The 21,830-nt window shown below is 40.1% G+C and overlaps 1 protein-coding gene across 8 annotated transcripts in view; it reads left to right on the forward strand.

Moving 5' to 3' along the window:
- The first annotated feature begins 2,201 nt into the window (after positions 1–2,201).
- The window catches only part of LINGO2 (leucine rich repeat and Ig domain containing 2), a 3,171,904-nt gene continuing 3,152,275 nt past the window's right edge, over positions 2,202–21,830 (forward strand). For 7 of the 8 annotated variants that reach the window (XM_073635787.1, XM_073635794.1, XM_073635777.1 and 4 more), the window contains exon 1: positions 2,205–2,921. The gene's annotated coding sequence lies outside the window, so the exon portion shown is untranslated. Of the gene's footprint in view, positions 2,922–21,830 lie in introns of all 8 variants that reach the window. The other variant, XR_012245199.1, reaches the window with a different exon arrangement.

A 21,830-nucleotide genomic window follows, 5' to 3' on the forward strand; every position in this document is an offset into this window, starting at 1 on the left:
ATAGTTGCAGAGTTCATATATTATTTCAGAGAACAAGAGCTGTTATGCTGATTGTTGTGTTGCACTACCCCCTCCAGTCAGCAGAGGGAGAACTATAGGCAGAAAAGCCTATGGATTTCTTATGCTGAACACTGGGGGTCATGGGATTTGAAGTCCTATGGACCTTTTGCACTATAATTCCCAAGAGACACTGGGGCAAGGAGGAGCAGTGAGCTGCTTTTCTGAGACTCCTCAGCTAGGATCTTTCTCTTGGTGCTTAGGGAACTGATGAGAGCACACCTGCTACATACTGATCAGACTGCTGAGAGGCCAGACCAGTGGAGATACCTGAGGCAGCTCAGCATGTACTGCAGCGATCACATCTGCACTGTTGACACAGAGAGATCAGAACATCTTCTCACACTTTACTTCCCACCGCTAATTCTCCAGAGGCATTCTGTGGAAAGACTGAGGAGGCCTCGTTTCTATGGTGAGTTTACAGCCACACCACAGGGACTGGTGAGAGGGCACTATTTACACTGCTATGAGGAACAGAGGACATTAAGTATACTGTATTATTATTATTATTATTATTATTATTATACAGGATTTATATAGCGCCGACAGTTTATGCAGTGCTTTACAACATTAGGGCAGACAGTACAAATACAATACAATTCAATACAGGAGGAATCAGAGGGCCCTGCTTGTTAGAGCTTACAATCTGTACCTACAATACTGCACCTCTACCACACCTGTACCCATATAACTTTGCTGCATCTTTACTGTACCTACTGTATGCTGCATGCTGGTCTACTAAAACTGTAGTTAAGTGCACCAATGCTTCTTATAGATCACCAACAATAGCCAACAGAAGAATAGCATAAACATAAATGCTCTTGCTAGAGGCTTGCCACACAAATTTGCTACAAATTAAAAAAGTGTCAACTAGAACTTGTGCTTTAAGTGCTCTGTAAATGTACAACTTGCCAGTAAAAATGTGCAGCAAGTTAACAGACTTACAATTTGACACTGCCACAAATTTGTGACAAGTTATCCTTTTTATCTGGGTAGACACCATGGGATTGATTTACTAAAGGTAAATAGTCTGTGCACTGCAAGTGCACCCACAAGTGCAATTCAAGTACACTGCAAGTGCAATTGCTCTAGTTCTGAGGGGAGCATGCAAGGAAAAAAAAAAAACATTTTTTTCTCTTGCACATGTTTGGATGATAGAAATCAGCAGAGCTTCCTCTCATTTCAGAGCTTCCCCTCAGATCTAGAGCAACTGCACTTGTAGTGCACAGGGGATTTGCCTTTAGTAAATCAACCTCACTCTGTGCACTAGAAGTTAATTTAGAAGTGCACTTTAAGTGCTCTGCAAGTGTAGTTGCCTCAGATCCAAGGGGAAGCTCTGCTGATTTCTATCATCTAATCATGTGCAAGAAAAAATGCATTCTTTTTATTTTCCTTGCATGTTCCCCTTGCAGTGCACTTGAAGTGCACTTGTGGGTGCACTTGCGTTGCACAGACTATGGGGGTTATTCACGAAAGGCAAATCCACTTTGCACTACAAGTGCAAACTACAAGTGCAGGGTGCACTTGAAATTGCACTGAAAGTGCACTTGGAAGTGCAGTTGTTTTAAATCTGAGGTGTGGATCTGAAATGAGGGGAAGCTCTGCTGATTTTATTATCCAATCATGTGCAAGCTAAAATGCTGTTTTTTTATTTTCCTTGCATGTCCCCCTCGGATCTACAGTGACTGCACTTTCAAGTGCACTTTCAGTGCAATTTCAAGTGCACTTTTCACTTGTAGCGTGCACTTGTAGTGCAAAGTGGATTTGCCCTTTCGTAAATAACTCCCTATTTACCTTTAGTAAATCAACCCCAGTATATTTGCCTTTAGTAAATGAACCTCTATATATGGCTGTTCAATTGCTTGCACATTTAATAATTTTGATGTCATGGAGCATGACACTGATAATGACCACCACAACACTTTGATATGAGTTTACCCCCATCCCTCTATGTATTATAAGATTTTGAATTCAGTAAAAGTGCACTTGATACCATTAGGTAAGATCATCACTGACCTTGTTAGCAATGAAAAGAGCAGCACCTTTTTAGCAGTAGAATGAGCTGATTGCTGATAGCGGCACATTAGACTTAGCAAGGAGTTAATATGCTCTTGAGAAGCTGAAAGAGCTCATGCTGCAATATAGGTCAGGTGATGGGGGTGTGGCTTCGTTGGGAAGGGCAGGCTGCAGCTTGCATGTTACCTCCAGTCCTGCGCTCCCCCCGGAGTTGAAGGGAAGTGTGCAGAGCCTGGGCTTCTCCAGACTTCAGCACCTGGCGGCTGGACAGCTCCCCATAGCGATACAACGAGGCTGCGGGCTGCGGGCTGCTGGAGACGGCGCATCAGTGTGGATGGATGGTCAGAGAGTGAGAACGAGCGCATACTTTTTAGTCAAGGCTTGGGATATATAGCAGCTCTGGATACATAGCACATCTCTTTCTGTGTTCAACCTTCTTCCTACTTTGTACTTGCTTGGAGGAGCAAAAACAAAAACAGATCTGTCTCTGCTACTTAAAGTTTGCACTTCCAATATGGTGTATTAAGGTGAAGGCTGTGTCTCAAGTTTGTCTTTTTGCACCTTTTTTCTTGGAGGAGGTGATATTCTTCCTACTGGATGTGATCGTGCAGGGGATGTTGGCTTTCTGTGGTCACCTTGTCTACAGCTTGTGAAGTTTGGAAAGAAGGCAAGGGGAAACCTGATCAGATTTGTTCCTGCTCCACCATCCTTAAATGGATTATTAAAAGGGTGCTTTTCTTTATCGGAAACCGAATTGCTCTTTGGAAAGAACTGTTGGATGTTTAGACTCCTGTCCTGCTAAGTGCACTTAGCTTGCGACCAGGGTAATTGACAGAGCTGCAAAGTAGGTAGGTACCTCTATCTCATCTGTCTCCCTTGATTTGATTGCATATGGCTAGCATGGGCATAGGGAAATGAGGTTATACAGCAGAGCGGTGGAATATAGCATTGAATCGGATCGCATTACAGTGCTTTGATCGATGACTGGAAGGAAGGGACATGAAGGCAGAAGCACAAGAGTCTGCCGGTAAATCATCTATAATCACTGTGTTTTTTTTTTGTTTTGTTTTTTTGTGATGCTGTTTGACTGGGGGTTTGCTGCAAAGATGGAACTTGATGAAAATGCATATTGAAGCTTCAAGATGAATTAAAGGAGAGGAAGACGATTTTGTTCTAGAGCCTTTCACACTGAACCCCTTGTTTATGTTTAAAGGGCTTCAGTTACTTTGGCTGTTGCACATGTCCACCCTAGATAACAGGGGGAATGTCACAGGTTGGCTGCTCTCAGCCTGAGAAAGATAAATGGATAACAGTGTCATGTAATTGTGTCGATTTTGCTTGCTCTAAGGGAGGAAAAGGCAGATCAAGAGAAAGGGGTGCTTTGTAGCTTTCTACTGCCTTAAGTTATTGAAATAAGTGGGTTCTTGTTAGATTTTAAGAAATAAATGCTTTACTATAATGTTCAGATGGTGTAACCAATACTTACAAGTCGTGCAAGTGGCTTTATGGAGAGTAATGGATGTCTGTGTGCAGACTCTTGCAGAAGAGTATAACAGTGTAATGTACTGAGTACCATTATTTCCTCATATGTAAGCAAAGCATGTCATTTGTTCCAGCCTTTCTTCAATAGACTGGGAGAGTACATGGTTCCAAATTCTTGACATATCCTACTGAATGTCACTAACTGTCTACCCCATGGGCATTCTGAATGTGTGGAAAAATGATTGAATGAAATCCATTCTTCAAATATATTAAAACCACTTATCACCTGCCACTGAGTTTGAGACTGCTATATAGATAGATTGATAGATAGATAGATAGATAGATAGATAGATAGATAGATAGATAGATAGATAGATAGATATTGTATATACACTACTGGCAGACTGAATAAAAAGATGAAACTTTCCAATTTGCTGTATGAAATGTAAATTTTTAGTACCATGCACAATGATTTTACATGGTGTATAAGTACAGTAATTTTCATCAATACAAAATAATCATGCTTTGATCAGTGTACATACTACATCAAGCTTTTTGTTCTCAAAGTACAAGTATAATCCATGATCTAGTTTATGTTGCTTGCGTAGCACTAAATCTATAGCTAAAATTAGAAGTAGATACCCCATGAAAAAGAATATCAGTTGAAAATAAACCCTTGGCATTCTCAATATTCGTACATGTTTTGTGACTTCTGCCTAATATACCATTTTGCAGTGATTAGCTTCAGTAAACAGAGAAAGTATTATATATGCTGTCATGTTCTAGTAATTGGGATGCAGTCAGTGTTGGCAAGAAACACATGAAATGTACTAGATGCAGGTGTTTTTCTTCACATCTTCACAACCATTTAGCCCCACTTGCAAAGGTTGGGAGGGATCACTGCACTGTACGTCATAGTTTGCAATCAAAGGGTTGACAACCCATCCAGCAAACAAGTCTTACATGGTGCTATAGCAATACTTATTGTATATGTGTATACCCTTATATTCTTGTACCTGTACATGCATTACTTATTCATATCAAAATTAAAAAAGCTATGGTATCATACATTGACTTTCCTGCATTATACTAGAACTAACTGTTGTGGTTTGGGTGGTTTTATTATTGCTCAAATAATAATAATAAAAAAAAAATGCGCTCATAAGCTAATAATAAAATGTAAAACAATTGCATCTATAAGTCATTAATGAGTTTGTGATGTTATTTGTCATCAATTATAAAATAGTGATTGAACAAGACATTTATGTGTTCATATATGGACCATTGTACTGCTTTGTGTCTATATAATGTATACTTTAATTAAATACTTAATTGTTTTCAATAATGCTGAAAAAAGGCTGCTGTGATAGTATAATGCAGTATATGATAGAATAACTTTAAAGGTGTAGTTAATGTAATGTAGGTGTTATGTTAAAAATGATGTTTCTACAAGAGCTGGAAAGAAGAAAATATTCAATCGCGTAACTTGAGTATCAGATTGTGAGCAGTTAATTTATTATACATATTTTGCTGCAGGTTCTCCATTTCCATATCCTCTTGTTCAGCATCTGGAGTGTCTCTGGGGATGATGAGGAACATTTCTGTAGCTTTTGGTTCAGCTTTGAAGAAGCTGCTGTTCCAAAATCCACCAGCTGGGGGAGAGTGTAAAAAACTTTTGAATGAGCATAAAATATAAGCCTGCAGTTTAGCATGGATGTTGTATAGGATAATTCCTACATTTTGTATGTTAGCTTTGTGAACAGTGCTAAGAATTATGGTATAATGCTGGAAAACACAGAGCATATCACCAATCTCATAATCTGTAATTTTTTGCAAAACGTACTTGAAATAAATGCCTTTTCTGTTTTTTTTTTTTTCACATAGCACACTGTTAGTGAAATGCCGAGCTGCTTAATCTCAAATGTCTGATCTTGTTGTGGCTTATATTTTGACACCAGAGAATTGTGTATCAGCAAACAAAATCATAAAAGTTATTACTGTATATGTATATATTATGTGTGTATATATATATATATATATATATATATATATATATATATATATATATATATATATATATATATAGTATCTCACAAAAGTGAGTACACCTCTCACATTTTTGTAAATTACACTTTTCTACAATGTAAAGTTGTGAGTGTACAGCTTGTATAACAGTGTAAATTTGCTGTCCCCTCAAAATAACTCAACACACGGCCATTAATGTCTAAAACAAAAGTGAGTACACCCCAAGTGAAAATTTCCAAATTGGGCCCAATTAGCCATTTTCCCTCCCTGGTGTCATGTGACTCGTTAGTGTTACAAAGTCTCAGGTGTGAATGGGGAGCAAGTGTGTTAAATTTGGTGTTATCGCTCTCACTCTCTTATACTGGTCACTGGAAGTTCAACATGGCACCTCATGGCAAAGAACTCTCTGAGGATCTGAAAAAAAAGAATTGTTGCTCTACATAAGGATGGCCTAGGCTATAAGAAGATTCCCAAGACCCTGAAACTGAGCTGCAGCACGGTGGCCAAGACCATACAGCGCTTTAACAGGACAGGTTCCACTCAGAACAGGCATCATCATGGTAGACCAAAGAAGTTGAGTACATGTGCTCAGCATCATATCCAGAGGTTGTCTTTGAGAAATAGATGTATGAGTGCTGCCAGCATTGCAATTGGAAGGTGGAGGAGGGCAAGGTCTCTTACATCACCAGCTCCATGATGTCGTCATGGAGGAGTGGAAGAGGACTCCAGTGGCAACCTGTGAAAGCTCTGGTGAACTGCATGTCCAAGAGGGTTAAGGCAGTGCTGGAAAATAATGGTGGACACACAAAATATTGACACTTTGGGCCCAATTTGGACATTTTCACTTAGGGGTGTACTCACTTTTGTTGCCAGCAGTTTAGACATTAATGGCTGTGTGTTGAGTTATTTTGAGGGGACAGCAAATTTACACTTTTATACAAGCCGTGCACACACTACTTTACATTGTAGCAAAGTGTAATTTCTAATTTCAGTGTTGTCACATGAAAAGATATAATAAAAAATATTTACAAAAATGTGAGGGGTGTACTCACTTTTGTGAGATACTGTATATATACTGTATATATTGTATGCCAAGTTGGAGATTGCCCTGGGTATGCAACATTATAGATCAGCTTGTTAATTATGTGTCATAAAGCACTATACTGTGGTTTAAAATATAAATCACACTAATGATCCATGTTTAAACAGTTATTGTTACAAAGCATCCAAGTGCATGTTTCACTCTTTTTAGCCATAGGGCTGGACAACTTGATATCATTAAAGCCATTGTGAACAGCTGTTTTGATACATTCAGAGTCTATTTGATTTCACCCACTGTGTCTGTTTCCTACTCATTATTCTTATTTCCATCAGGTATACATTTGAGTAAACAGTGTCTGATAGTTGTATTTACAATACAAATAAAAGATCTCAAGCAGAGCAAAACAATAGAATTTGACAGCCTAAATATCAATGATCCTTTACATTTGTGTATTAAAGAAGGTATACAGTGTTCTCATGTACAAGGTGTCTGAGTAATAGCTGTTTAGTGAAGCACACAGATCTGAGTTCAATGTTCAACCCCATTCTCTATTAGATTCTAAACTTTTGTTCTAAAACACAATCATTTGCATTCAATATAGAATCATTGCGCTGGCATTAATTTCATTTTTTTATCTTGGTCGGTTATCAACTGTTTAGAAGTGGGGATATTTTTACACACCCTTCTTAATAATTTGCCAAAAGTTATTATTTAGATTGCAGAATTATTTTGGTAAACATTAACAGGATGCTGTATAATGTTCATATAATCATATACACTAAATAGACCTAATGTTCAGTTATGAGGTTTGAAGGTTCATTAAAAATAGACTTTGTTTTAAGCAGTAGATATATAGTCCTAACTGTTAATAAATGGGCCAATTACAAGTGGCATAGAATGAAAAAGACCTGAGAAGATAAGAACTGCTATTTTCATTTGTCTGCATTTGCCCATTATTGTCCTTTCACCAGTAACTTATGTGCCTGCTGCAGAATTATAACAGTTAATACAACACATAAAAAAAATTATGTCAATAGTAACAAAGTCATGTAAAAAGTAATAACACAGTCCTTGTTCTTGCAGCGTTATTTTATTTTGAAATTCAGTTACACGGAGTCACTATGGGTAAATGTGAAGGATTTGTAAACATAATTATATTCTTTCATTCAAGGCACACTTGTATTCCATCCTTGTTTGTACTTATTTGAATTTTAATTTAGTTGCTTGTTGCATGTATTCTGGTCAGTTAGCTGAGAACCTTACTATGTATACTATCAGGTTGCATTAATGGAAGAGTGAAACATTTAATGGTTATTTGCACAGTGTCATTAAATATCATGTAATAGCCAATCAGAAATAAGCTGTTAAATCAGACCATATATCACGCTGACCCACCTAATAAAAAAAAAAAAAAAAAAAAAACAATAAAAAAAATCAAAGAAAATGTAAAAAATATTTACCCCTCTTAGCTTCCAGATCTAAAATCTAACAAAAAGACCCTACAGCACTTTGCAGTAGTGCACACACATGGAATTTGGCATCGTTAGCTTTCTCAGGATCTTGCAAGTAGACCCAGTGATGTCATCCTTACCTAGATGAGCATACTTAAAGGGTGGAGGGGGGGTATACGTATGTTGTACATATTTTTTAGAGGCTGAAACATAAGCTGATCTTGTATTTTCATGCAATGCCCACTTTTCTAACCCACCTACAGCCTTTCAAAATGTAAGGGTTATTGTACTTTTCACATAGTTGGTGGATTCCTAAATTAAAGAGTCAATGTACTCCATATTATTGTTGCAGATATTAGTAGATTTTGGAGATGTAAGTTGTCGAACTGCTAATATCTCTCCTACTATATATCTGTTGCTGGTAAAACCACTCCTGCTGTATTGATGTTGAATTGTCAGTATACATTTGCTGTAGAAAATACAAACAAAAAAATTGTATTCATAGTATATCATGAATAATGCATTAGGTTAAAAAGGAAGAAATAAGAACAGCCACTTAGTAGCAAGAACACTGGGAATCCAACATGGGCAGATATAGAGCCAAGAGCTCTTACTGGCAAAATTCCTAAGAGATTTAATAACGCAGAGGGTAGGTAGATGATACTCATTGACATTCTATTTTAAAATATATGTGAATCCTCATCTTGTAAAACAACCCAATCCATTTAAAATTGAAATGCAAAATTCCTGTGTGTGTGTATATACAGGCATACCCCACTTTTAAGTACCCAATGGGGTTTATTTACTAAAGCTGGAAAATGCAAAATCAGGCTTCCTTCTGCAAAGAAACCAATCAGCTTCCAGGTTTTATTACCAAAGCTTAATTGAACAAGCTGTGGTTAGAAGCTCATTGGATTCTATACAGAAGTGAGCCTGATTTTGCACTTTCCAGCTTTAGTAAATAAACCCCATTGTGTAGTTAAAAGGCTACTTTATTAAGTACACCTTGCTAGTACCGTGTTGGACCCCCTTTTGCTTTTAGAACTGCATTAATTCTTCATGGCATAGATTTAACAAGGTGTTGGAAACATTCTTCAGAGTTTTTGGTCCATATTGACATGATAGCATCACGCAGTTGCTGCAGATTTGTCGGCTGCACATCCATGATGCAAATCTCCCATTCCACCCCATCTCAAAGAAGCTCTATTGGATTGAGATCTGCTGACTGTGGAGGCCATTAGAGTACAGTGAACTCATTGTCATGTTCAAGAAACCAGTTTGAGATGATTTGAGCTTTGTGGCATGGTTCATTATCCTGCTGGAAGTTGCCATCAGACGTTGGGTACACTGTAGTCATAAATGGATTCACATGGTCAGCAATAATACTCAGGTAGGCTGTGAAGTTTAAACAATGCTTAATTGGTACTAAGGGGCACAATGTGTGCCAGGAAAATATCCTCCATATTATTACACCACCAGCCTGAACCATTGATACAAGGCAGGATGAATCCATACTTGCATGTTGTTTACACCAAATTCTGACCCTACCATCTGAATGTTGCAGCTGAAATCGAGACTCATCAGACCTGGCAAAGTTTTTCCAATCTTCTATTGTCCAGTTTTGGGGAGCCTGTGCGAATTGTAGCCTTAGTTTCCTGTTTGTTTTTTAGCTGACAGGAGTGGCACCCAGAGTGGTCTTCATCTGCTGTAGCACCCAGCTGCTTCAAGGTTTGATGTTTTGTGCGTTCAGAGATGGTATTCTGCATACCTTGGTTGTAACAAGTTATTTGATAGTATATAGTATATATATATATACTGTTTATTAGAAATATTTTTTTTATATAAGAGATCACATAAACTCTGTACTAAGGGTCTTGGGGAGACCAGAAAAAATGACCACAGCCACAAAACTGACCACGCTGGGAAGAATATGTTTTTAGGCAGGGTCACCAGGTATTTCACAAAACAGAAAAAATACAAAGAGAAAGGATACTTTTTAATGCAAGTACATGGTACAACATACACATATCAGGAATATGAAATGTTGGGGAAACATACACTTAATGTTAACACATAGTTTTTTTTTTTTATAGTCTAAAGATTCTAGCTTCATTCTCATGGGCTGTAAAAAACAGTTTATAAAAGTGAGAGTGTTGGGGTGCTTAACCACCTCAATACAGGGCACTTACACCCACTTCCTGCCCAGACCAATTTTCAGCTTTCAGCACTCTCACACTTTGAATGACAATTACTCAGTCATGCAACACTCTACCCATATGAAATTTGCGTCCTTTTTTTCACACAATTAGAGCTTTCTTTTGGTGGTTTTTAATCAAAATAAAAAAAGACCGTAAATTTTGTGAAAAAAATGCCTTTTTTTTTGTTTCTGTCATAAAATTTTTCTTCATAAATTTTGGCCAAAATTTATACTGCTACATAGCTTTGGTAAAAATAACCCAAATTAGTGTATATTATTTGGTCTTTGTGAAAGTTATAGAGTCTACAAATTATGGTGCCAATCACTGAAAATTGATCACATCTGATCAGGCCTTTTGTACATCAGGTGTATCTCATTTCTTGAAACACTAACAAGTCAGGAAAGTACAAATACCCCCCAAATAACCCCTTTTCAGAAAGTAGACATTCCCAGGTATTAAGTTAGTAGCATGGTGAGTTTATTTAAGTTGTAATTTTTTCCCACAATTCTTTGCAAAATGAAGATTTTTTTTTTTTACAAAATTGTCATATTATCAGGTTATTTCCCACACAGCATATGCATACAACAAATTACACCCCAAAATACATTCTGCTACTCTTCCCGAGTATGGCGGTACAACATGTGTGAGACTTTTACACAGCCTGGCCACATACAGAGGCCCAACATTGAAATAGTACCTTCAGGCATTCTAGGAGCATAAATTACACATCTCATTTCATTCCTACCTATCACACTTTTGAAGGTCCTTGAGCACCAGGACAGTGGAATTACCCACAAAATGACCCCATTTTGGAAAGCAAACACCCCAACGTATATTCTATGAGGCATGTGCTGCAGATAGGTACTCGGTTATTCTGATGGGCTGCAGATAGGTATTCGGGTAACTTGATGAGCTGCAGACAGGTACTCGGGTACTCTGATGGGCTGGTGACAGGTACTCAGGTACTCTGATGGCCTAGTGACAGGTACTCGGGTACTCTGATGGCCTGGTGACAGGTACTCGGGTACTCTGATGAGCTACAGGTAGGTACTCAGGCACTCTGATTGGCTGGTGATGGTATTCGGGTACTCTGAACGGCAGTGACAGGTACTCAGGTACTTGGTACTCATATGAACTGTGACAGGTACTCAGGTACTCGATTACTCAGATGAACTGTGACTGGTACTTGGGTACTCAGATGGACTGTGACAGGTACTCAGGTACTCAGATGGACTGTGACAGGTACTCAGGTACTTGGGTACTCAGATGAACTGTGACAGGTACTCGGGTACTCAGATGAACTGTGACAGGTACTCGGGTACTCATATGGACTGTGACAGGTACTTGGGTACTCATATGAACTGTGACAGGTACTCGGGTATTAAGATGGACTGTGACAGGTACTCGGGTACTCAGATGAACTGTGACAGGTACTCGGGTACTCAGATGAACTGTGACAGGTACTCAGGTACTCAGATGAACTGTGACAGGTACTCGGGTACTCAGATGGACTGTGACAGGTACTGATATGGACTGTGACAGGAACTCAGGTACTCGGGTACTCAGATGAGCTGTGACAGGTACTTGGGTACTCAGATGGACTGTGACAGGTACTCGGGTACTCAGATGAACTGTGACAGGTACTCAGATGGACTGTGTGTGACAGATGAACTGTGACAGATGAACTGTGACAGGTACTTTTATGGGTTGTGACAGGTACTTTGATGAGTGGTGACAGGTCCTCTTTATTGGGGGGGGGCAATCAGTGTGTGTTGGTGTACACTGTAAGCAGTAATGAGATGTTACCGCAATCTCCTTCTCACACATGATCGGTGTGTGAGGAGAAGAACCCAGTAACATCTTGTTACCGCTCTACGTTTACATTTAGTGATCGGCTGTGAAAGGATCACAGCTGATCACGTGGTAAACAGCCATTGGCCAATGGCTGTTTACCAGTGTCGGCGATGAGAAGTGTTCCCAGGAACACGCCGCCACCGTCGTGCGCACGCAGCGTGCTCACGATTGGACGCATGCGCCATGCAAAGCGGGGCAGTACCATCTGTGATCAGCCGTGACTTTATCACAGCCAATCACATGGTAAACAGCCATGCCCAATGGCTGTTCACCCCCTCGGTGGCGAGTGCTGTCTCCGGGACACCGCACCACTGAAGGTACATGGCTGCGCGCACACAATCGTATCATATGACGCCCACCCAGAACCCAGAGCCACGCCGCCTGGCTGTCATATGACATCTACATTTTGTGGCTAGAAAATTACTTAGAACCCCCAAACAAGAACCCCCAAACATTTATATATATATATATATATATATATATATATATATATATATATATATATACATATATATAGCAGAGGCCCTGGAGGATAAAATGGTTGTTGTTGCAGTCTTTTTTATTTTGCACAATATTTTTGCAGCAGTTTAGCAAATGCAAAGTTTAAGGAAAAAATTAAAATTAATTTTTGTGCACACAAATGCAATATAATACCCAGTTTTTTGGTATCGGATAAAAGATGATGTTATGCCAAGTAAATAGATATCTAACATGTCACGCTTACGCCCGTAGAATAATGCCAAACTATGGTGCCTAAAAATTTCTATATGCAATGCCTTAAAAGCCTTTACAGGTTACTAGTTTAGAGTTACACAGGAGCTCTGGAACTAGAATTATTGCTCTCACTCTGACTTTCATGACGATACCTCATATGTGGTGCGAGCACCATGTACCTATGTACATGCTTGCATTTGCAAATGGGGGGAATGGAGGCACTTAAATTTTTCTTTTAAATGTAATTTTTTTTATTTTAACTTATTTTTTTACCTTTTGTATCTTTTATGTTTTTTGTTTTTTTGTGAACTTTATTGTTATTACAAGGGATGAACAACATCCCTTGTGATAGCATGGACCATGTTTTCTTTATGACCCCATATCTCTCCTCTGGCCTCCAATGCATCTGATCAAACTGATATTGGTTTCATCAGATGCTTTACAAGCCGATAATGGCTTATAAACATTAAACTAAAACAGGAACTGACAAAATCCTCATTGCTTCTGGTTTCTTACATCAGAGGTGAGGTGGGTATGGATGTACTTTCCTTAACTCTGCTCCCCACAGCACACCAAGAGGTGGCAGTACTGGCCTCCTTAATCACTCAGGCAGTGGGGAAAGAGAGAGGGGACCCCTTACTCCGCCTGTAAAAGAGATTGAGCAGCTATAAAGCCATTTGGATCACTTTTACTTTTTGCAGGATCACTATTTATAAAACATGATATCTTGATCATTGCTACAGCCACAGAGATAACCAAAAAATCACCCTTCCTGTCTGAGGACATAAATATGCTTACTGTGGACTGGAAGTGGTTAAAATAGATGGACTAAATCACTGTGCAGTGCTCTTTTAGCAATGATACATAGGCTAACAATGTATTCTGATAAATTATATACAATCATTTAGAGGCAATTGGTTATTTAAATCCATCAGCATTTCTTCATTTATTACAGACTTTAAAAAAAAGACCACTGTGCCAATGGTATGATGTTTTTCAATTCTCAATATCTGCTGGCATGCATTGTTTATGCCCGTTTTTAGAAAGTAAAGAGTCAGTGCTACAAGGTAGACTTTGACATCTCTTATTCCTTATCACTCACCCACAGAGAATCATTTCTATAATCATTCATTATTAAGCTGATCATTATTCACTTAATTGCATATATAGTCAGTGTGCATTGAGAAGGCACCATTTTCAACTTGTATTTTCCTTAAAGTTATAAGTCCCCAATAAGATATTGTTTGAACAATCAAACAAGATATTGTTTTAACAATCAAACAATGAAGGAAGCTTCATACAGTATTCACCAACAGCAATAATAGAGGTTGATTAGAGGGAGCAAATACAATGTAACTCTAACTATAGAGTAATTGTTAACTTCAAAGTAGGCCAAAGATAAAAAAAAAAAAAAGACTGAGCCATTGTGATCTGAAGGTTTTATAGTAGTAGAATTCAAAGGATCAGTTTTTATCCTGAAGCCATTACCTGAACAAGAGCTGAAAATGTAAACATATTTCTGTGATATTGGTTGGAGTCAGTGGGTGAATTATAGTTATTGAAAAGGTGGTGACTGCAACATGAGTCTAGTTTTTCTGGAAGAGGTGTAATGTACTTCTTCTGTGAAGTAGCACTTTAAAAAACCTCTATTCATACAAACAGACTGTTATGTTTGGTTCTGACCATTGTCAGACTGTCGAATAAGGTTTACAAACATTCATGTTAAGATCTACCTTATGCCATACTATGGCTTTAGTCAAATCCCTACATACTTTTCACTTGCCTTGATAATACCAAAACATTTATAGCAACCATTGTATGTCAGTTTGTGTACATTTGCCCTAGGCTTTGTCCTATCCATCAATAGCTATCTGTGTGTCATAAGCATATTCATAGGCTGGAACATTTACAGATTGACTGAGACTGAACATGGTGCTGAACTCAAGGGGGGGATGCTGCCAGCCTCAGAGATGATCATGCTCAGCCCACCACTTCTCCTCCAAACAGACTGTGCTGAGCCTCCATTCTGCCATTCACAGCCTATAGCTCCTGCCAGCACTTAAGATGGCTCATGGGGAACTAACACCATGCTCCCTGACCACTTGGCAGTTGGCACTCTGGACTCAACTAAGTGGTGGGGGAGGAGTTTTCAGAGCACACTGGCAGTTGGTGTGTTGTAAGATCTATCCAGTGTTTGAATGGAGTACTCAGCTGGTCTGTGCAGAGGAGTAAGATGTGAAATGGAGGTGAGTGGAGGCAGTGGGGTGATGGGGGATAGGGAGAGGGGAGATGATACTTCCTGTGGCTGAGGAAGGCTGCATAGCCATGGGGGACTACAAGTGCCAGCCAGGCTGGCAGGGTGTGCTGGGACTATTAGTTCTCCACGGAGTACAGGTTGTTCCCAAGTCCTCTACCTGGTTTACAGCTCACAATGGCTTCATCTAGAACATTTCTTCTCCCAGGAGGAAGAATCTTACAGTCTGGGATCGCAGAGTTCCTGACTGTAATGTATGGAGTGTGGGAGATTTAGACCCTTCGTCAGGTGTTTATTTCTGGTTGTGTCCCCAATAGGGAGGTTTGCCCTCACTTCCTGTGCTGGTGACCCCCAGTCATGTCTTGACATTGTGGATCTTCCAGAGATATAGGGAATAGGGTAATATCTACTGTGAGCAGGCGTCAAGTGGTTAAAGTGCTGTTGTAGCTAAACAAATACATAAATACATCATTTTACCAATGAACAATATCTTCTTAGCTGTGTTTCTATCCATATGATAAATCGTCCTGTATTTACATTATTTACAAAATGTGAAATGTTACAAACTGACTTTGCTATAACATTTTTGGTAAACATCTATCCATCTGTACATCTCTACTGAACTGACTTTGCTGTAACATTTTTGGTAAACATCTTCTGCTGCCATATCTTTAAACTTCTATATTTAATGCTAGCTCTAAACCAACCCCACTGCAATAGTAATATTACTGGTGATAGATTCTCAACCCCATCTGGCTTGAGTGATCAAGAGAGGCAATTAGCTTTATGGCCCTAGCTTGTGTCTGTAGCTGGTCTGGTATTGGCCATCCCCTCTCTCATATTCAGGTGTCTCAAATCAGACCCAATAATGACCAACTGAGAAAAGCATGCTTGCTTAGTCTCCCTATAAATTTAAAGCATCCTATGGGGTGGCGCAGACAGGGGCAAGGCGCAGACATCATGGCTCTGTCCTGAGTGGCTCTGTCAGGAGTGATGCGCATTTTCACCTACGCAGTTTAACGCAAGCAGGATAACTAAAGCTGGATGAAGATACAACAAAAAATCTGCTCCACTCTGCAAGACAACACGCAAACCAGCTTTTGACATTTAATTTATATTTTAGATAAAGTCTGTTTTCCACTCTCTATCCACTAACATGCTCCTTATTCTCTTCCTTCTCACATTGGTGTCTTCTATCCTCAAATTATCTTTACTCTATCCCTCCTCTCTTCCCTGCAGCATACACATATCACACTCACTCCTACCCTCTCCCTACTATGGCACCCATAATCTCCTGCATTTGCTGCATCCACATGCTGACATAAACACCAGGGACACTAAACACGTGCGCTCATGCACATCCCACTCCCATCTTACCTTTCTTGCCCTCCTCCTTCTTCTAGTCTCAGGTGACATTTCTCCTAATCCTGGTCCACCATTTTCCAACTGCAAGCCACATATCCAATACCCCTCCCCCTCTGGCAACCACCGCAATCCACTCAGTTTAATTTCTATCCCCCTGCTTCCTCAAAGCAGCCCACCAATCTCATGTGACCTTTGAAACGCCTGTTCCATCTGTAACAAGCTAACATCTGTACATGACCTCTTCATCTCTCATGGCTTTAACATACTCGCCATAACAGAAACCTGGCTTCAAAATTTTGACTCAGCTTCTCCTGCTGCCCTCTCCCATGGTGGTCTCCATTGGACTCACTCCCCCAGACCCAACGGACAGAAAGGAGGTGAAGTTGGCTTCCTTCTATCCCCACAAAACACCTTCCAAGTCCTTCCTGTCCCTCCCTCTCTATCCCTCTCTTCTTTCGAGATGCACTGTATCCGTCTGTTTTCTCCCATTTCGCTGAGGATTGCTGCAATTTATCGGCCTCCTGGGCCGGTATCGCGCTTTCTTGATGACTTTGCTGCCTGGCTACCCTACTTTCTCTCCTCTGAAATACCCACTATCATTCTTGGTGACTTCAACATTCCTGTTAATGTTAACAGCCCAACTACAGCTAAACTTCTCGACTTAACCTCATCTTTTGACCTAAACCAATGGACACATACTTCCACTCACTCCAATGGTAATACCGTTGACCTTGTATTCTCCCTCTCTGCAACCCTGGCAACCTCACCAACACCCCCTTTCCTCTCTCTGATCACAACCTCATTACTTTCACTGTATCCTTGCCTACAACCACCCATCCCTCCAAGCAGCAAACAATTACTTGTAGAAACCTTTGCCACTTTAACCCTTCTCTTCTCTATTCTGCTACTGACCACCTATATGACATAATCTCTCCCTGTCATATCCTGACCTGGCCACCTCTGTCTACAACAGCACACTTTTATCATCACTAGATGCACTTGCTCCTCTAACCACATGCAGAATCGGGCCCTGACCGCTACAACCCTGGCAAACTGACAACACTAGAAATCTCAAGAGACATTGCCGTGCTCTTGAATGACTGTGGCGTAAAACCAAATGCCTGCAAGACTTCACCCTATATAAATCTGCCCTTCTAAAATACAATTCATGCCTCCATGCTGCCAAACAAGCATACTTTGTCTCTCTTTTTAATTCCTTGTCATCCAGTCCCCGTCGGCTCTTCTCAACCTTTAACTCTCTGCTTCGTCCCCCACCCCCTCTACCCACTAACTCACTCACTGCCCAAGAGATTGCCAATCACTTCAAAGACAAGATTGATGCAATTCGTGAGGATACCTCCACTGTGCGTACATCTTCCCCACCCAACATACCTTGCCTAACAGCACATTCAACACTCTCCTCTTTTGAATTGGCTACTACTGAAGAGGTTACAAAACTTTTCTCAGATGCCCACTTAACCAATTGTCCCCTGGATTCTGTTCCCTCACAACTGCTACGGTCACCCTCTTCTTCTATCCTATGCTCCCTCACTCACATCTTCAATCTCTCCCTCTCTAGTGGCACCTTCCCCTCCCCTCTAAAACATGCACAGATCACTCCCATACTTAAAAAGCCCTCACTGGACCCCACCAACCTGAACAACTTAAGACCCATCTCAATCCTCCCATTCACCTCTAAACTTCTAGAACGCTTAGTCTACAACTGTCTTAGCTCCTACCTCAGTGAAAATAGCCTTCTTGACCCTTTACAGTCTGGCGTTCGCTCACAGCACTCCACAGAATCCGCCTTACTAAAACTCAGTAACGATTTACTAACTGCTAAAACCAACAGCCAGTACTCCATACTCCTACTGCTTGACCTCTCTGCAGCCTTTGATACTGTTGATCACCCCCTCCTTCTAAATAATCTCTGAGATTCTGCTCTATCCTGGTTCTCTGCCTATTTATCACAGCGCTCCTTCAGTGTCACCTACAACTCTGTCTCCTCCTCTCCATTGCCCCTTTCTGTGGGGTCCCCCAAGGCTCTGTTGTTCTTGGACCCCTTCTCTTCTCTATCTACACCTCCTCCCTTGGTCACTTGATAACCGCCCACGGCTTCCAATACCACTTATATGCTGATGACACCCAAATCTATCTGTCTACTCCTCACCTCACTGCTTCAGTCTCCTGGAGCAGTCCAGATGTCTTCCCATAGATGAAACGCGTAGGGCGGGACTATACAGCATCATTGCATTACTTCCGGATTCGAGCCGTGGAGCGCAGATCCCTCCAGTTTCCTGTTTTTAAATACTGTTTTCGCTTTAAATGATTTTTAATAAATGTGAGTACCCATCAGTATTATTAATAAATGTTTGGATATTTGTACGGTATCACACTATGGAGTCTCTTTCCTCTCTACATGTGGGCAACATCTAAGAGGTTAACAGTGAGGAGACCACTTACATCACAGACAAGGAGGCACTTGGAGAACACAGGACAGGAAGTTTCCTCTCTCTCCACAGGCTGCACAGTGGCTCATACTGTGAAGGTGAAATACCTCCTTGTGGGGTGAATAATAGCGGTGAGTGCATTTCTTATGGGGCACTGTTTTCCAAGAAGCACAGAACAATTTGAAGGAGCACATTGTCACTTTATTGGACTTTTTTATACACCGGGTTTAAGGACGGTATATGCATATTTCTGAACCCAGTTTCACAGCAACAATATACACCAGTCATGTATGTTGGATTTTTTTGCACAGAAATGTCACTTTGAATTGCAGGTTTTGCACAGGATTGTGTTTTCGTTTGAACATAACAATATGCATTATATATAAGCGGTTAGGTAGTTTACACAGTAGGAATTTTTTGTGGATTTTTGTGAATATACAAATATTTATTTTCTGCACTTTTATTGTCACTTTTTGCACTAAATGCACCGTGACACACACCCCTCAAGTATTTAGAGGTTGTAGGTCAACTCTTAATAAGAGCAGCGCCATACCTATCCCCTCTTTTTCACAGTATGTAAAGCACTGCATAAATTGTAGATATATATATATATATATATATATATATATATATATATATATATATATATCTGCAACAAATACATGAATATGTTAACAATATGCTTCTTGTAGAACCACACCCATTTTCAATGAATTCCTCAACCTTAATTAAAGTATATGCCCTGCCTACAATGGCTTTCTGGACACACAGAATAAAAGGTGTTTCTAAAATCTTTTTTGAAATGTTGGCAACTATGCATATTTATCAATGTGTCCAAAAATATGTTAGATACTTTTAACAAAACTGGTGCACATAGAATCTGGTGCAGCTGTGCATAACAGTGGCCTTGCTATGGAGGTGTGCACTGCACCCAGGTGACACCTGCCAGGGGGGTGACACTTAGGTGCCCACAGATTATCATGCAGAAAAGAGGAGGTTTAAGCCTGGAGGAGGCAATGAACAATGGCATCCCTACCAGCGGTTGAGGTGCCGGATGGGATGAGTGAGGGATGGTGGAGCCATGGAGATGAGGGCAGCAGAATCTGCTCTGGCCTCTTCTCCTCCTGGAGAGTTCAGTGGAGGAGTGGGACCACAGACCACATCCCCGGTGCGGGGGGATCAAGTCAGTGAGTGTTGAACTTAGCTGGAGGTGGCAGAGAAGCTGGTGCACACAGAATCTGGTGCAACTGTGCATAGTAACCAATCAACATCTAGGTTTTATTGTCAAAGCTTAACTGAAAAAGCTGAAGTTATAAACTAATTGGTTACTTTGCACAGTTGCATCATATTCTTTGTGCATTAGCTTTAGTAAATGTACCCCTTTGTTTATCAATGTCTGTCTTTTTCCCATTATTGCAGTCTGTTTCTCAGTGGAAGTTTGAGTTCAACCATTCAACTCCAGGTTCATTATTGTCTTCCAGTCTTTATCTCCTCTAAGATTGTGTCCATCTGTCCCTGTCAGTCATTGTAAAGGTCTGTCACCCTGTGTACATTACCACTAGTCTTTGTTGATCAGTGTCTGTTTTCTGTGGTCTGCTTCATTCACTGTCTGGCAGTTATATAGGTTTTTGGATACAGGATAAATTATCCTGCATCCATTTAGAATCTCTGCTATAAGTAGCCCTGTTATTAGTATAGTGTTTGCTATTGCTGACTTCTCTAATGAGATTGTTAGTTCTTTGGCTGTCGTGCTGATCCTTTGGCTTCAATGCTTTCAGAGTATCTGACTTGGAAAAAGCACAGCTTTTTTATTTTAGGTCAGTGACTTAGAGGTATTGAAGCCAAACACGGCCAAACATCTAGCTTTTTCAGAAGAGGGCCAATAATGGAAGATCCCATACTTTTTTCTTGACTGAGTCACTTTAACACAGTTCAAGATAAGATAATCAGCCACATAGGAAGTACATTAAGCGAGTTGGCAGATCCTTAAACTGGCCATACACAGATTGGAATTTGGCTGATTCATCAGGAACTGGCTGAATTTCAGTCCTTGCATGGCTGTTCCCATTTGCTAGGTGTTGATCTAGTGATTAGCTCATACCAAGCAGGACTGTTGGTATATTTTCGCTCAATTAGCGGTTGCAGCCAATTGGATGCAGTGCTGATCAGTGTACTCTAGCAGGGAAGGAGTCCTGCTGTCAGAATACAATAGCTCAATGGGATGGAATGTATGAATTGGGGAATCAGGTTTTTATTTTATTTATTTATTATATGAACAGCATTATACTTTGTAAGAAGAAGCACAACCATTGTGTAGCATCCCAAACAATGGCCAAGCACAAGGGAGATAAATATTTGTCATAGTCTTTGACTACATATTACCACACCTCCATATAGCACACTCAAGTGTATTAACTCGCAGTCCATGGCTGGTGCCTGAAGTTATTACCAATGGCACCTTTCAATCGACTATCCCTGCTTTATACTGCTGCTTCTCTCCCTCCATATAGTCTGCATCTATACTCTGCATCTAGATGAACTCTGCTTTGTATTTGATTTGGAAGTTAAGAGCATCTGTGGATGCTAATTTACTTGCATGAAGCTCATTGTTAGTAGGAGCACGGATGTACTATCTTCAGCTTAGAGGTTTGAGAGTTATCATTAATGGCACATTTCAATATACTATTTCTGCTTTATACTGCTGCTTCTCTCCTTCCATATACTCTGCATCTATACTCTGCATCTAGCTTAACTCTGCTGTGCACTCCTTTTGGAGGTGAGATCGTTCATGGATGCTCTTTTTTTTTGCATGGACTTACTGTGTTATACAGCACTACTATTGTATTTTCAAGCTATTAAGTTCTCTCCCTGCTCATATATGATATCCTGCTGAACCCTGTTGAGAATGGAGGCACTGAGAGT

The sequence above is a fragment of the Aquarana catesbeiana genome, linkage group LG01 (assembly GCF_042186555.1).
Source record: "Aquarana catesbeiana isolate 2022-GZ linkage group LG01, ASM4218655v1, whole genome shotgun sequence".
Taxonomy (NCBI): Eukaryota; Metazoa; Chordata; class Amphibia; order Anura; family Ranidae; genus Aquarana; species Aquarana catesbeiana.